General features: G+C 40.9%; 1 long non-coding RNA gene across 1 annotated transcript in view; it reads right to left on the bottom strand.

Moving 5' to 3' along the window:
• LOC103094439 (uncharacterized) overlaps window positions 1–16,201 on the bottom strand; it is a 32,687-nt gene extending 16,486 nt beyond the window's left edge. Inside the window, exon 1 of the long non-coding RNA XR_458419.3 lies at window positions 15,709–16,201. This is a non-coding gene — a long non-coding RNA (uncharacterized LOC103094439). The remainder of the gene's footprint in view (window positions 1–15,708) is intronic.
• Window positions 16,202–16,513: the final 312 nt, after the last annotated feature.

Here is a 16,513-nt window from a genome sequence, read left to right on the forward strand (position 1 = left end):
TGAGTGCTGAATTTAGTAGCTCCATAGTAATATCAGTCCGAGCTGTATCATCTCTTGGACCTAGGCCATCTGAAAGACTAAGATAAGACCATATAGGAATCACTTCAGAGTAACTGTCCAGAGAAATTAAAGAATCATTATGTGATTTTCCCACAACACATACATTAATTTTAGAAATTATCCCTAGGTCAGGGATCCAATTATAAGAGTAGAACATCTATCTGTTCTCTTTCACCTCCCTATATGTCTCCTTCTCTCTCTCTGTCTCTCTGTCTGTCTGTATCTGTCTGTCTCTCTCTGTCCCTCTGTCTCTCTCTGTCTCTCTGTCTGTCTGTCCCTTCCAAACCCTCTGCTTAAAAAGCAGAACAAGACTTCCATTCTTCTTTCACAAATCTTCAGACTCAAGCTTTGATCTTTAGATCAAAGTCCCTTTTTTCCAAATTCAAATCCAACACACCTTCCCACCTTCTCTGACTTGCTTAAGTCAAACAAACATACTGTTGGTATCACTTCAATTGCTAATCGGTAACCCAAAAGAATTCTGATTTAAAGGATTACATCATTGAACATCTTTAGCATAGTGGTCATCAATTATAAATTTCAGTTCATAGTACAAATTGGTAAACTGAGGTAACCACTGAGTATTGAACAAAATCTGTGGTACAGTCAGCAACTCACATAATAATTGTAAATTTCTGAGCAAGCATTTTTCATATATATGCCATTTTTAACATCCTACCCATTCCTTGGCTACTGTTTGCAACATATATTGTTATACAGATCAAAATGTAATCAAAATATCAACCAACATATTTCCAAAGTTTGTGTGAGGTAACTTATCAGTTACATATCACTCAACTCATTTTATCATTCTGGACATGGAATGTTTGCATTAAGATTCCACAGTTTCAAACAAGCTTCTTGGTCAGACAGGGCTGGCAATGTTTGCTTGCTTGAGCATCTTAAAACCTCCAAAATATACAATTAAAATATACTCATCTTTAAGTTCTATCACACAGTGGTTGTCAACTCTTTGAGGTCCCTATTTCAGTCCCTAAGTATCAGTGTGGAACAATTATAAGCACTTCTTTCTCCTTCCTGTGTGCAAGGAAAGGGTTAGTAGCTTGTGAGAAATTTATCCTAAGGCTGCTTGGCTCAATTTAGATTTTATTTCTTAGCAACCTTGTCCCATTCTTCTTTAACAAGTGAGCTCACTACAATTTAAAAGTTTGAATGTATCAAACCCCCTTCATAATAATTTACTCTCAGTAGATTTCAGTTTGAACTCCACACTTCCAAATAACTTTGATTACGTCCTTTAGCAGTGTTTCAGTGTGTAACCAAACTGAAGTTCAAAGCATTTACCTGTACTACTCTCAAACTTCTGTCTAAAGTAGAATAGAACCTTCAGTTTAGTCTTTTTTTAGCTCAAAACATTGCTACATACCTGATTAAATTTCATCAACAATTTATAGTTCCAATTAATAGTTTGTTGTATCTATTTCACACTAGAATTCATAGCATCAACTAGTAACTCTATCCATTACTCTTATTTCTTCTGGCTCCTCTTCTTTACCATTATTGTAAGTAGAGGAAAGGTACTGTACTGAATTGTATTTAATCCTCATGACAAGCCCTTCTTGATTTCAGGGCTGGTCAAATTTGCCTTGTTAAGGACATACAGTTTGCATATCATATACCCTTAACCTTTTTAGGTTAACTTTCTTCATAGTACAAATGCATATATGAGGGGGCAGCTGGGTGGCTCAGTGGATGAGAGCCAGGCCTAGAGACGGGAGGTCCTAGGTTCAAATCTGGCCTCAGACACTTCCCTAGGCAAGTCACTTAACCCCCATTGCCTAGCCCTTACCAGTCTTCTGCCTTGGAGCCAATACACAGTATTGACTCCAAGACGGAAGGTAAGGGTATAAACAAACAAACAAACAAACAAAAAAAACAAATTCATATATGTTCATCTCTAGATCATAAATTCCTTCCTATACATTGTGCACATTTGAAAAAAAAAAACAATTCATATAACCATAGTCAGAAACAACACCACTTAGAAATTCCCTCTTTTGCAAAATACCAAATTCTTAGTACTTGTATTACTAAATCCCATGCACATATTAACCACTTTAAAAACTTTTTGTGTGTCATGTGATTTCTTGTTGTTCTGACAGCACATACATTAAAATAACATCTGATTTAAAGAAATCCCAAGTTTAAATTCTAGAATAAGTTCTTCTCAACAACATAACAATTTTTTCTGGATGACTTTTACATCAATAAAGCAGCCTGTAAAATTTCTGTCCTTATAGAATAAAAAACATTCCCTCTCTGTGTCAGGCTGGCTATCAATCACATTCAGACAATTCTCAAATTCACTGAAACCATTATGCATTGAAAGATCTAACAAAACAAACTTCTAACCATGAGTTTTGTGCTCAATAAGATCTGGCTAACATTTCATATTTAACTGACAAACAGTAACCACAATACATGAAATTACATTTGTACCATATCAAAATCATTAGCAATCCTCCCAAGTTGTATGCATCAACCCTTAGAATTAATTTTAAGTGAAAAGTGCTAACTGTGGAGTAAAAATCTCCCTTTTCTGCTCTGAATTTTTCTCTTTTTCACTCCTTTGGGGGCCCATCCAAAGGAAGAAAGAGGAAGAAATCATTGAACTGATATTTGCTTTTGTCTGCTGTTGAGGATTTTTCACTGTGGGAAGTTTAAGCTTGCAACTCCCCCATTTTTACATAGAGACGAGACTGTGACAAAGACAAAGATAAACAGTAACATACAACTTTGTGGCAAGCATGCTTTGAAAGGAAAAAAATAGGTGTTTTAGGATCCATTCTTAAGAAGAAATATTTGCAGGGAGAAAATTCATTAAAACAGTTTCAGCATACTGCCCCTTTAACTGAGGAAGCTGTGCTGAGCTAAACTACTGAGATTAGCCATCTGATTGGATGAACTGACTTTCTTGTTCCCTAACTTTCTCTGAACTCTATGTACTGATCTATCTAAACTGTCTCTCTTCTTGACTGTGATTTCTAACAAAATGTTCTTGTAGTATCTGGACAAAACCACTATCTGCTCCCAATTGGGGTTGGAGGTGAGCTGTTCATGAGTTTGACTGGGTTTCTCAAGGAAGGAACTTTTAAATCCCCTCCTATTCAGATTCTCTCTCCTTCTTGGAAGCTTGCTCCTGGCGCAGCCACAGCCTCTTCTTTCTAGCCTGTCTGGTTGGGATGTAGGTGGAGGGAGTGGGGAACAGCCACCACCAAAGAAATTCCCCTTGGTGAAACTGCATCTTAAACTCTTTTTGCCTCTCCCTTTGTTTAATCTAGCCACACAAAAATAACAGACTCAACAGAAACCTATAGGACACACTCTCACACATTCATACACCTTTGAACCTGAAAGTTCTCCAGAAGTCACTGAAAGACATCTCTTTAGTGACCTGGCTGTGGGACTAAAGTTGCTTCCAGCAACCCAACAGCCTCTACTGAATCCATATTTAATTCCTCGACATGTCTGCCAGCGTGGAAATTTTTTCACATTAACCGTCCAAAGGTGCTCCTTGGGATACATTGGGTCCTCAGAGGACTCGAACCTCTGTTGCAGGGACCCGGTCCCTATCCCAAGTCCAACTTGGGTGGGGGGCTTATAACCACCCCGAAGCTCCTGTCCCAAGTCCAACTTGGGTGGGGGGGCCTCTAATCATCCCAAAGTTCCTACTGAACGCTCTTAACAAATCCTCTAGAAGGGAAATCTCTCACTCTCTCAAAACAATACTTTCGCTTCCTGGCCGTTCTGGCTTGGCCCCTTGTGGGACTCCGGAACTACGTACTTGGAAGGTCCTCACTCAGAAACAGGTGAAAGGGGGTCTTAATGGATCCAACTTGGCATAGGCCGTCCTGAATAAGCCTGGGGCCAGGGACCAGTGGCCAGCCACTTAGCCGTATGTCATGATCCAGACTCTCCCTTCCCCATACACATTCACACAAACAAACACACTCAGATTTCCCTTCAGGGATTCAAGTACCTTTACCACTGTGTGGTACAAACCTTTGGAATCCCGGGATGAGCCCCCAAATATTCTATCCAGTTCTGGTTCAGATACCAAGGAGGAAACACACATGGTAATGCAATACACAAGAGGTACTTTATTCAAGCTATAGCTTGGGCCTCCACAAGAAGCGGAAAACCCTGAGCCTTTCCTAGACCTGGCTTATATAGAGGGGATAGGGGAAGGTGGGTTGTCTTGACACCCAGACACCAAAAGGGAAGACACATCAATCTTAGTCTTTACTACCCAGATGTTTAACATATGGTCATAGTGACCTAGGTCAGGTCAGTGAACCCTGAAGTTCTGAGATAACATATCCCTGTGAAACCTGAAGTTCTGAGGTAATATATCCTTGTGAAACTACATAAATAAGGACATGCTAATCTTAGTTCTTGGGATAAGGGATCCATTAGGGGTTCATCTGGAGGGCAAGTCCCCATAATAACATTATGTTTCTTCAGAGGATCCATCAATTTCTTCAAACCATTGAAATCTCTTCATTTGGTAGCCAATGCCCTTCCAAATGAGTCATAATATAGTAACCAAAATGTCCACACCAGGGAGGGGGAAAGGAAACTTGTATTAAAGAGAAGGAATAAACATCTATTTCCCAAAGGTTCTAACAAAGCAATAGAAAGGAGCTTTACTTATGTCAACTGGGTTTTTTGCAAGTTTCAAGTTTGTTCCTCCCCCCCCCCCCCAACTCAGCCCAAGGGATGTCCCAGATTCACCCATTTTTGGACTGAATGATAGATCTTGAAGGGCTCAGTGACCCCAGTTTGGGGGACTAGTGAATGTAGTCAAATGTTAAATACCTTTTTTTGTCTTAGTAGCTTCTCCTGTTGTATTAAAATCCTCTCCCAGGTATCCAAGTCCTTGGCTTGACCTGTTCTTTTTTTATTCATTGTAGCAGACCTCTCCCTGATACCCCTCCTTCTGGCTACAGCCTCTTTCCCAAGTCTGCTTGCAACCTGTCCCTGTATGTTTGTTGTACCAAGTTCCCCCCAAAAGTATAAAAGATCCCCACATTCTATTATTCTTTGGAGAACCATCTAGCTCGGTGATCCTCCTAGAGACACTGTCCCCAGAGCCCCAGGGTTCCCACTCTGTGTAGTATCTTGTCACCTGGATCTGTGATAGTGGCTGCTTTGGACCTATCTTTTTCCTGATTAAAGACTTGGTTTTTACTGACTCTAGTAATTCTGTGTTACTTCCAAGTTAACACTTATCACTATGACTATGATAAGTGTGTGTGTGTGTGTGTGTGTGTGTGTGTGTGTGTGTGTGTGCATATATCTTATAGCAAGTAGAAGCCTGTTTTTCAGGGACAAGAATTCCCAGAATGCACAGCACTGGATTCTTAGAAAGACATTCTTGGAGACTGTGTGTGTATAGGTGACTGAGGCTAGTTCATGGGGAATTCTGGGAAGGAGAAGATGAAAGAAAAGGGAGGCCTGGAGTTTGAGAGGAGTATATATATTCTCCATCTTGAGAAAGAGCAAGATGTGGGAGTGCAATGGTGTTCCAATTTGTTTCTTCTCCGGTGTTTGCTTCCAAAAGGACTACGAGAACAGCTAATTGAAGAGATGGAAAGTGTAGTAATTGGACTATCTCCTAAAGGAGGGACTGAATCTCCCCCCTTAAAAAAATTTTTTCCTTGCTCACATCTTTGGACCAAGGTGGAAAGGTGCTGATGAACTACTCTCATCTCAAGTATCTAAGTAGCAAGTCCTTCCTCTAACCAGAATTACTGCTTACCACATTTCCACTCTCTGTACTGAGCAATTCTTTTCCTTTCTCTAGTGTCCTGTTCACTCCTTTCTTTTGGGTTTAATTTATCCTCCCACATGCATAAAACCAATTTAGCATGCTAGTCTGGTTACATCTTTATTTCAGGAGCATTGTAGGTGGGGAGGTAGAGATATGGAATAACTCAATAGACTGATTCAGCCCCTGGGATGAAACTGGAAAATGGAGAGGTAGTTGCAAAATGAATAGGACTGTCCTTGGACAATTCTGGTCCAAAGATATTCCCCATTATATTAGCCTTTGGCTAAGTCAAAGTGATAAGCAAAGAGGGAAAAAAAAGCAGAGAGAAAGATTTTAATCTGAAACTTCATTTCTCTCTCTCTCTCTCTCTCTCTCTCTCTCTCTCTCTCTCTCTCTCTCTCTCTCTCTCTCTCTCTCTCCTCTCTCCTTCCTCCTCCATCTCTCCCCCTCTCTTTTCCCCCATATTTTTCTTCTCCCTCTCCTCTGTCTGCTGCTATCTCCCAAATATACCCCCAGCTCTTGAGATAAAAATGGGGGTGGCTAGGGGTGGAGGATGTGGGCTCAGTAAGGTGAGGGCTCTTCTGGTTGGGGAGAAATAAGAGAAGAAATGGAGGGAAAGTCATATCTATATGGTTGGTCCCTGAAGTTTGGGGGGAAATCTCAGGCTATTCTATTTCACCAATGTAAAAGCAAGCTAACAAATCTTATTCTCTGGAGCAGACAAGCTGAGAATTCACAATGGCTCATGACGGATTCAGATACACCTCAGGATGACAGATCTCTGATGAGTTATAAGTGTAACTAGAAAGGTTTAGGGGGATTTCTCACTGGTAGTACAGTGCAGTGATGACAGTCCTAGCTTGGGATTTCTCATCACCAAGGAGATGACCAGGAGGGACATGGGATTTACATCATGACTGATATTCCTAAGAACCATGTTCCTCACTGAATTTACTAGGGTTTCACTCAATGAGCTTCAGTTTCCTCACCTATAAGAGGATAATAATATTTGTAGCAATTATCTCATATCTTCTTTTTGTCCTTGGATTTTGGTCTCACTAAAATGGTAGCTATATAAATATTTATATAGCACCTGTGATGTGTCAGATGCTGGACTAAGTAATTAAAAAAATATTATCTCATTTGATCTTCACAACGATCCTGCACGATTATCCCAATTTTACAGTTGAAAAAACTGGGGCAAACAGACAACTGCAACACATTGAGGAAATTGAGAACTGCTCTCCAAAGTTACTGATAAATTCTTAATTGCTAAATCCAATGGCCCTTTCTCAGTCCTCAGTCCTCCCTTCAGCTTGTGACATTGTTGATCACTTCTTAATACTTCTCTCTAGGTTTTTGGAACACTGATCAGTCTTGGTTCTCCTCCCTCCTATTTGATCTCTCCTTTTCTTTCTCCTTTGCTGGATCTTCTTCCCAATCACTCAATCTAATCATAGATATCCCTCAGGGTTCTGTTCTGGGACTTTTCCTTCTCCATTGCTTTTTTCTCTTTTCCCTTTATGTTGCTTCATTTGGTGATCGTATCAGCTCCCACGGATTTAACGATCACCTCTATGCTGATGTCTTTCAAATTTACTTATTCTGACCCAGCCTCACTATTGCCCTCCAGTCTCATATCTTCTGCTGCCTTTCAGACACCTCAAATGAGATGTCCAGTAATCATCTTAAATTCAATACATCCAAAATGGAACTTGTTATCTTTCCCTAAACCTTCCTTCCCTCCTGCCTTTCCTATTACTGTAAAGGGTAACCCTGTTAGATATAAAGAAATCTCTGAGCCATCATTCTGTGCTGAAGATCCAAACTTTAGTTGTGGTCAATTATAGCTAGAGGTCTCACCATGCCCCTCCTGAGGCAAAGTCCTCATATAGTTGTACAACAGTATGTTTTATAGGTTTTTGACACATAATTAGCTTTAGTCATTAACATGGCAGAAAGGTACATAGGATGTTAAGAAATGTGCAATGGTATTTGGTAACAAGGGTTTGGAACAATTGATATGAAGTCATAAGTGCAGTACAAGGTTAAGATGAGAAGATTTAATTAATCCTCCAGAATTTATCTTACTATGTAGGTCAAAGTAGCCTTTCTTGGCCATAATACTCTGAGGAGCCTATAGTTGGCAGAAATCTTCAAAGGATCAAATGGCACCCGGAAATGCCAAGGTTGTTTTTATATGATCTCATCAGGTGAGCTGTACACTCACCATTTCCAACATACCCAGCTCCTTCTGCATGGGTTTCAGCTTCCCTAGATAACTACATAAACTTAAAGCTTTAATTCCTGCAATGGAAGTCTTCAATATTGTTCATTGCTATAATATTCCTTTTTTTTTTAACTCTTACCTCCTATCTTAGAATCAATACCATGTTTTGGTTTAAAGGCAAAAGAGCTGTTTAAAGAGCTAGGCAATGGGAGTCAAGTGACTTGCCCAGTCACACAGCTAGGAAGTAGCTGAAGTCAGATTTGTAAAAAATAGACTCGAATTCAGGACTCCAATCCCCAGAATCCTTTGCTCCACTTCCCCAGAGTGCTTTGTAATCTCACTGAATTCTCAGGTGGGCCGAGGTCTAGAAGGGATTTAACCTGATTGCAAAGGCTTTTGTAGCCTCTTTTGGACTTCCGTTTTGGAGCAGACTCTGCTCTTCCATGATGTGAGATTATCTTGTCCAGGCCTCTCTGGCCCAGGCACGTTTTTTCTTATCCTGTATTTTCTTTAATCCTTAACTTTAATAAACCTCATAAAATATAATACTCCTTGCAGAGAGAAACTAATTTCTACCTGCCTCAGTCTCCCTAAATTTTAATCTTTACAGATTTGAACCCAGGATCTCCCATTTTCAGGTTTGGTTCTCAATCCTGAGAGCCACTCAGCTACCCCCTGCTATAATATTATTACTATATTATATAATAATATTCTACAACCCTTCCAATACTATGGCCAATATTCTACTATTACAATTGATAACCCATATGTAGTTAGTTTAATAACTGGGTCTAACTCTAAAAATTACAATTGCAATTACGTATCTAAGGGATTTTATGTGATCAGTTGGTTCAGGATCAATAATATTAAGGCAATAAAACAATTTTCTTTTCAAGCCTGTCTTCCTACTCCTTAGACTTGAGATTTGGGACTCATCCTCCACTCCACACTCTCTCTCATTCACCTTCCTACCCCATATCCAATCCTTTTCACCTCTTTCCTGATACTTCCACCATTTTGGTACAGACCCTCATCACCTCACATTTGAACTATTACAATAGCCTGCTGGTGGGGCTGTGGCCCTCAGGTCTCCACTCAAATCCACTCTCCATTCAGCCACTAATGGGCCCATACAGTCATGATGCCCCCCACTACTACTCAGTAAATTTTAGTTGACTCTCTATAGCCTCTAGGATCAAATACAAAAGCCTCTGTTTGGCATTCAAATTCCTTCATAACTTGGTCCCTTCCTAACTTTCTGGTCATTTTACACCTTACTCTCTATCATGTGCTCTATGATCCATTGACACTGGCCTTCCGGTTGTTTCATAAACAAGCCACTCCATCTCTTGGCTCTGAGCATTTTCTCTGACTGTCTCTCCTGCTTGAAATGCTCGATCTCCTCATCCCTGCCTACTATCTTTTCTGGCTTCCTTTAAGTCTCAACTAACATCTCATCTTCTATAGGAAGCCTTTCCTAGCCCTTCTTAACCTGTTCATATTTTCCTATTTTTTCATTTTATAGATGCATACTTGTTTTCTCTATTAAATTGTGAGCTCCTTGAGGGCAGAGATTGTCTTTTGTCTCTTTTCATATCTCCAGAGCTCTTCACAGTGCTTGTTATATAGTAGAAACTTAATAAATCTTTATTACTTGATTGAAATAGATTCAGTGACTTGCCTAGGATCACACAAATTGTCTGAAGTCAGATTTCAAGTCAGATCTTTCTGACTCCAGGCTTAGAACTTTGTCCGCTGTATCACCTGCTACCTCCTAGATAGACAGACAGATAGATAGATAGATAGATAGATAGATAGATAGATAGATAGATGATAGATGGGTAAGGAGGGAGGGAGGTAGGCAGACAGACAGATAGATAGATAGATATATTGTTGTCTAGGAGATAAAAGTTCTGTGAGAAAAAGTACAGAAATTATTACTTACTAGTAATTTACTAATAATATTCTGTACTAGTACTGGATAAGGAGATATTCAGATTCTTCCAGAAGTAGAAGGGAAAGGAGAGGACTTTGAGCAGAGGGAATTCCTTATTCTGTTTACCTGGGTGATGCAAGTCTGAATATCTGGGAGGGGTTTGATATGAACTCTGCTAGAGTAAAAAGGTTCCATTGGCTAGCTCCCCAAAACTCAACCAAGGTCCATTCAGCTCTAATTCCCTCCTCCTCTCTCCTCTTTCACTGCCACTTGTCAGCTCTTCTCTGAAAGATAAAGGGCTAGGGTGACCCTGAACTCTCAACTATTGGGAGAAAAACCTGAACCTTAAAGGAACAATGTCACCCACTCTACTCCTCTATATTGCACAAAGTGGAATGGGTTCTATTTATTTACTACCTGTAGAGTTGAAAAAGATTACTTTAATTTAACTAAGGCAAGGGCTGGGCTAGGGCTACTATGAGCAAATAAGCCCTATCCCAAAAAGAAAATACTGATCATCAATAAATATTTACTGATAATCTCATATAGAAAAAAAAAATCTCCCTCTCCTAGTCTGGCCTTCTTGGTTATAAGATTGGATGGTATTAAAATAATTTCTGATTGAAGAGGATTCTAATCCCAGTCTGGGAAGATGAGTAAACAATGATCCATTGCTCATAGAAGTTATCATCTGGTTCAGTAGAGCCCTGCCCAGTCCAGTCCAGTATAGCATAGTCCATAGTGTAGAGCCTATCAAAAACTTAGAAGAACCCTGAGTCAGCCCATATTTCAGAGCCTAAGCTAAAGACAAACCCTCTATGAGTCAGCCTCCCCTCAACTCTATGGACTTCTGAGTATCCATAGAATATGAGGGAGATGGAGTCAAGATGGCGGCATAGAGGCAGTGAAAGTTCAGACCTCTGAAAACCCTTCCTTACCAATTACAAACTAAATGCTCCTAGGGGACTGAAAATCAAGCCTAACAACAAGACAGAGCCAAGGAACCCTCCTGCAGGAATCAACTTAAAAGGTATGCCCCGCAAAAGCCTGAATTTGAAAACACTTGGGTTTAAGGGAAGGAAGAAGGAAGATCCCAGCCTTCCCCCCCCCCCCCCCTTCCCAGAGCACTAAGCCTCCAGGGCAGCTGGAACCTCTGGGCAGATAAGGGTGCTGGTGCAGAGTGGGCAGCCCAGTTGCAGCAGCACAGACACTCCATACTGACACTGCCCCCCACCCCCCATTTTGGCCTCAGGGCACATCCAGCTCAACCCAGCTGGACTTAATCCTATCAAAGCCTTAAGAGGGCAGGGAAGCTCAAGCTCCAACACCCCTCCCCCACAGACTGCTGGAATTAATCCCATCAAAGTCTTAAGAGGGCAGGGAAGCTCAAGCTCCAACACCCCCTCACCCCCCCCCCCCACACACAGACAGCTCTGAGAGCCTTGCTAAGCTCCAAGGGTGAAGGTTGACAGAAAAGCCCAAACCCACAGATCCAGCACATAATGAGAGGAACAAGAGCACAGGCAACTGCAGGGAGTAAAGAAGGGGGTAAATATGAGTAAACAACAGAAAAGGAAAAAAGAAATTACAACCAACAGCTTCTATGCAGGCAATGAACAAAGTGCAAATGGAACAAAGAAGGATGAGGGAACACCAAGCAAAAAAAACAAAAACCCCAGAGAATTGGCTACAGGCTTTGGAAGAACTCAAAATACAATTCAAAACAAAATTAAGAGAGGCTGAAGACAACTTTAAAAACAACATAGAATATGGGACCATCCTGTGCCCTTGAACCCAAGGAATTTAATGTGATTTTTTTTTGGTGTGAGGGTTCCTTCAAGTCTTCTTCCATAGAATGAGAGGCAGTATGGCACCCTAAGGAACCCGGTATGGTGAATTTGGAATCAGAAGACCCAAGTTCTAATTCTGCTTTGCCCCTGGGATTTCTCTACTCCAGGCCTCAGTTTTTTCCTTTTTTTTGTACTAAATTTTATTTTTTTCCCCAATTACATATAGAAATCCTAACATTTCTAACATTTTTCAAAGAATATTGATTAAATTTCAAATTCTCTGCCTCCTTCCCTCCCCATAACTTCCTATTCCCTTGAGGTAGTAGGTAACCTCATATAGGTTTTACATGTGCAATCATATAAAATATTTTTCTTTTTTTGTGGAAGGAAACTCAAATAGACAAAAAATTAAGAAAGTGAAAAAAATTGCTTTGCTTTGGATTCAAACCCAGTTCTTTTTCTCTGGAAATAAATAGTATTTTTTTTTTATCTTGAGACCTTTGGGTTAGTTTTGGATCATTGTATTGCTGAGAATAGCTGTTATTCACAGTTGTTCACTGTAAAGTATTCTTGTCACTGAACAGTGATCCTTTGGTTCTGCTTATTTCACTCTTCTTCAGTTTCTGTAAGTCTTTTCAGGTTTTTCTGAGCTCCTCCTGCTTGTCATTTCTTACAGCATAATAGTATTACACTACAATCACCTTAATAGGTGATTACTCAGTCATTCCCCAATTGATAGATTTCACCTCACTTTCCAAATCTTTTCCCCCTAAAAAGAGCTGCTTTAAATATTTTTGTACATGTCCTTGTCTTTATTTGGGGGGGGGGGGGATATAAACCTAGAATTGGTATTTCTGGGTTAAAGGTTATGTACTCTTTTATAGTTCATTGGGTATAAGTTCAAAATGCTCTCCTGAATGACTGAATCAGTTCACAATTGCCCCAACAATGCATTTGTGTTCCAGCTTTCCCATATCCCCTCCAAGTTTTGTCATTTTCCTTTTCTGACATAATAACCAATCTAATAGGTGTGGGGTGGTACCTCAGGGTAGTTTTAATTTGCATTTCTATAATTAATAGTGATTTAGAGCATTTTTATATAACTCTAGAGCTCTTTAATTCCTTTGTTTGAGAATAGCCTGTTCATATCCTTTGACTATTTATAAATTGGGGAATGGCTTGTATTTTTATATGTTCAACTCATTTCTCTATGTACTTAAGAAATGATAGGCCTCTGTTTTCATATCTTTTTTTTTTTAAACCCTTACATTCTGTTTTAGTTTCAACTCTGAGACAGAAGAGAGGCAAGAGCCAGGTAATTGGGAGTAGGTGACTTGTTCAGGATCACACAGCTAGGAAGTGCCTAAAGTTATATTTGAACCCAGGTCCTCCTGACTCCTGGCCTGGATCTCTATCATTTATAAAGTGAGGGGAATCAGACTTGATTTCTAGAAGGTTCCTTTCTTCTTAGCTCTAAATCTAATCCTTTCCCTCTTCTCCAAAAGATTCCAGATTTCCCATGTCAGAAATAGGTGATATTTTTCTTTGCCTAAGGCTCAAGAGTCAGGCCATGAGAGGGAGAGAAAAAGCCAGGGTGGGCCCTCCATGAAGAGGGGAACAGGATTAAGGGGTAAAAATAGGAGGAAAAAGGAAAAGGAATTGATAGACAACAGCAGACATTATGAAAGTAAAGCCTCCCGGCCAGCGAGAAGCCTTATGGTAGGAAAATAGAAAAGGGATAGAAGTTTTGGATCCCGCGAAGGGCGTAAAGGAGCCAACCTTTGAGATGTCAATAATGAGTCAGTAATCAATTATTATTAATATTTTGGAGCCGCAGCCATGCTCCGATCAATGGACGTCACTGAAAGGCTATATTCCATCCAGAGATCCCAATTTAACATTGCACTGGTCAGAGGATGATATAGTTCAGCTGGGAGAATGAATAGAGACAGAATTAGAGAATGCTAGGTATTAGCATTGGAAAAGAAAGACACCTGGCCGAAGGCCAGGCCTCAGGTAAAGATAGAGAGGAGAGAGAAAGGTGGAAAGACAGTGTATAGCAAACCTGTAAGCTCTTCCAAGAAGGAGGAGCTGGCCACAGCTTCCCAATTTATTCTCTTTGATACGCAAATGAACTCAATACATATTGATAAGTTACATAATGCCTCAATACATATAGATTAGTTACATAGTGTATTGCCATTGGATAATTGCAAATTACGACAAGGTGAAGGTGGAGTTTTTATCCTCAGGTGAGTGAGACAAAGGGAAGCAAGGTTTCGTGCACTAACTCCAGCTACCCTGGGAACAGAGTTCATTGCCATGTGCAGAATGGCCATGTGCCCATTCACAATCCTTATCTCTCCATAATACCTATGGGCTGGACTGCTACAGAAAGGGAAGGAGGAGAAGGGGAGAAGGTTCCATTTTGATGCTAAAATTATGGTTCCCAACTCTCGGGGGTGGGGGGTTGGGGGGGGAGGGCCAGTAGGTGGACTCTGTGCTGATACTGGGGTTGAGTACAGAAACCTCAATAGAGAGGCAATGCCTCCCTCTTGGGTCCTCTGAGTGGAGGTGCCTATACAGGACTGAGCTCTGAGGACAGGCACACACATATGTTCATAGGGAAGGAGGAGAAGGGATCTTCATTCCTCATGACTTTTCACAATCACAGAGGAAGTAGCCCTACAATTTCTTTCTTTCCTGAGATGCTAATTCCTCTGCTTGCCAAGTCCTGAAGTCTCAGCTTCTGGGGAGATAAAGAGTCTGGTGGTAGTAGAAATGGAAGTGTGATCATTGAACTTTTTTCAGACCCCACCTGGTATCTGGGATGGTCCCTTGAGGGTCTTTTGGTTGGAGAAGGGGCTCAGGAAATGGAACAATGACTTCCCTGGGCCTGAAGTAATGCTCCCAGATTACAACTGATGTGACTAAATAGCCAAGAAAAGAAAGACTTTTGTTAAGTACCAGATTTTTTGCTGGTATAAATACTTTTCTTTTAGATCCTTACCTAAGACTGAAGTCTTGGAATCAATACTGTGTATTATTCTCAGCAATACAAAGATCCAGGACTATTCTGAAGGACTCATGACAAGGGAAGCTATTGGGCTTCAGAGAAAGGACTACTGAAGTCAGAAGGTAGATGAAAGCATATCATTTTTCAATTGTATATTTAAGTTTTGGTTTTATAATATCATTCACTTACAAAAATGAACAATATGGAAAAAATAAAATAATATTTAAATACTGTGTATTGGTTCTAAGGCAGAAGAGTGGTAAGGGCTAGGCAATGGGCGTTAATTGATTTGCCCAGGGTCACCCAGCTAGGAAGTGTCTGAGGCCAGATTTTAAGCCAGGATCTTCCATCTCTAGACCTGGCTCTCAATCCACTGAACTACCTAGCAGCCTCCCCCCCAATAAATACTTTTTAACTTTTTAATAAATAAATGACAGGACAAATAGAATACTTAATAAAAAACACTTTTGCTAAGTATTAGCTTTTTTTGCTGATATAAATACTTTTTAATAAATAAAATATTTAATAAATACTTTTGCTAAGTACCAGCTTTTAAAAAATTGGTATAAATGCTTATAAAAGAGTAGCTTTTATTATTATTTTTTTTTAATCTTTACCTTCGGTCTTAGAATCAGTACTGTGCATTGATTACAAGATAGAGAAGTGGCAAAGGGTAGGCAGTTGGGATTAAGTGACTTGCCCAGGATCAAGCAGCTAGGACATTTCTGAGGTCACATTTGAACCCAGAACCTCCCATCTTTAATCCTGGCTCTCAATCCACTGAACCACCGAGCTGCCCCCTGGTATAAATGATTTTAATCTACAACAACAACAAAAAATCTAATAAGTAAAAACAAACAAATAAATGCTTTTGCTAAATACCTCCCTCTCCTCAGCTGACAGGGAGTCCAGGGATCTGGGGGAGGGAAGCTTGTCAAGGATCTGCCTCCAAACAGGATGAGGAAGACCGTTAGCTGACTTCCAATGGCACCTCTACCACCTCCAGCAGCCACTCACTGGGTCACTGATCTCCTCTACCTTCCCCCAGGGCCAGGAGTCCATTCTCCCCTGGGAGGAGCAGGAGTGTGAGTGAGAGGGAGGGAGGAGAATGGGGCCTTCAGCCCCAACTTTAGCACAGGAATTTGTTCTTCCTTTCTCAGATAAGCAGCTGGGTACTTTGGAAGGTGGAGCTGATGCCTTAGGAGGGGGGGGCTGACAGATTCGTGGAGATAGAAGGCCTGGAGAATTCCCAACATTCAGGGCTGAATCTGGCTCAATCCCTCATTTTATAGATGAGAAAGCTCGATGCCTGGAGAGATTAGACGACTTGCTCAAAGGAACAGAAGGAGGAAATGAGAGTCAGGATTCAAAAGCTCTAATGCCAAATCCATCGCTGTTTCCAGTCCCCCCCCAGTGCCTGGGCTACTGGGGTAGAGTTGCTCCTGGATAGGAAATCCCACTCAGGCTCTTCTGGGTTACAGCTCTCCCCCCATTCTCACCTCCATACCTGGCACTCCGGGGTTAATAGAGGGCCATTGCCCGAGGACAGGGGGAGTGCCTGGTTGAGTAAATAGCCATGTGAAGGGTGAGTCCAGGCCACCGGTCTCCCATGAGGGCTGGGCCTCCACTCTGTCTGGGCCTCTGCCACCAGAAAGGTGATTGGCCCAGGGGAGGCGGAGGGGAGGGG

This window comes from Monodelphis domestica, chromosome 1 (assembly GCF_027887165.1).
Source record: "Monodelphis domestica isolate mMonDom1 chromosome 1, mMonDom1.pri, whole genome shotgun sequence".
Taxonomy (NCBI): Eukaryota; Metazoa; Chordata; class Mammalia; order Didelphimorphia; family Didelphidae; genus Monodelphis; species Monodelphis domestica.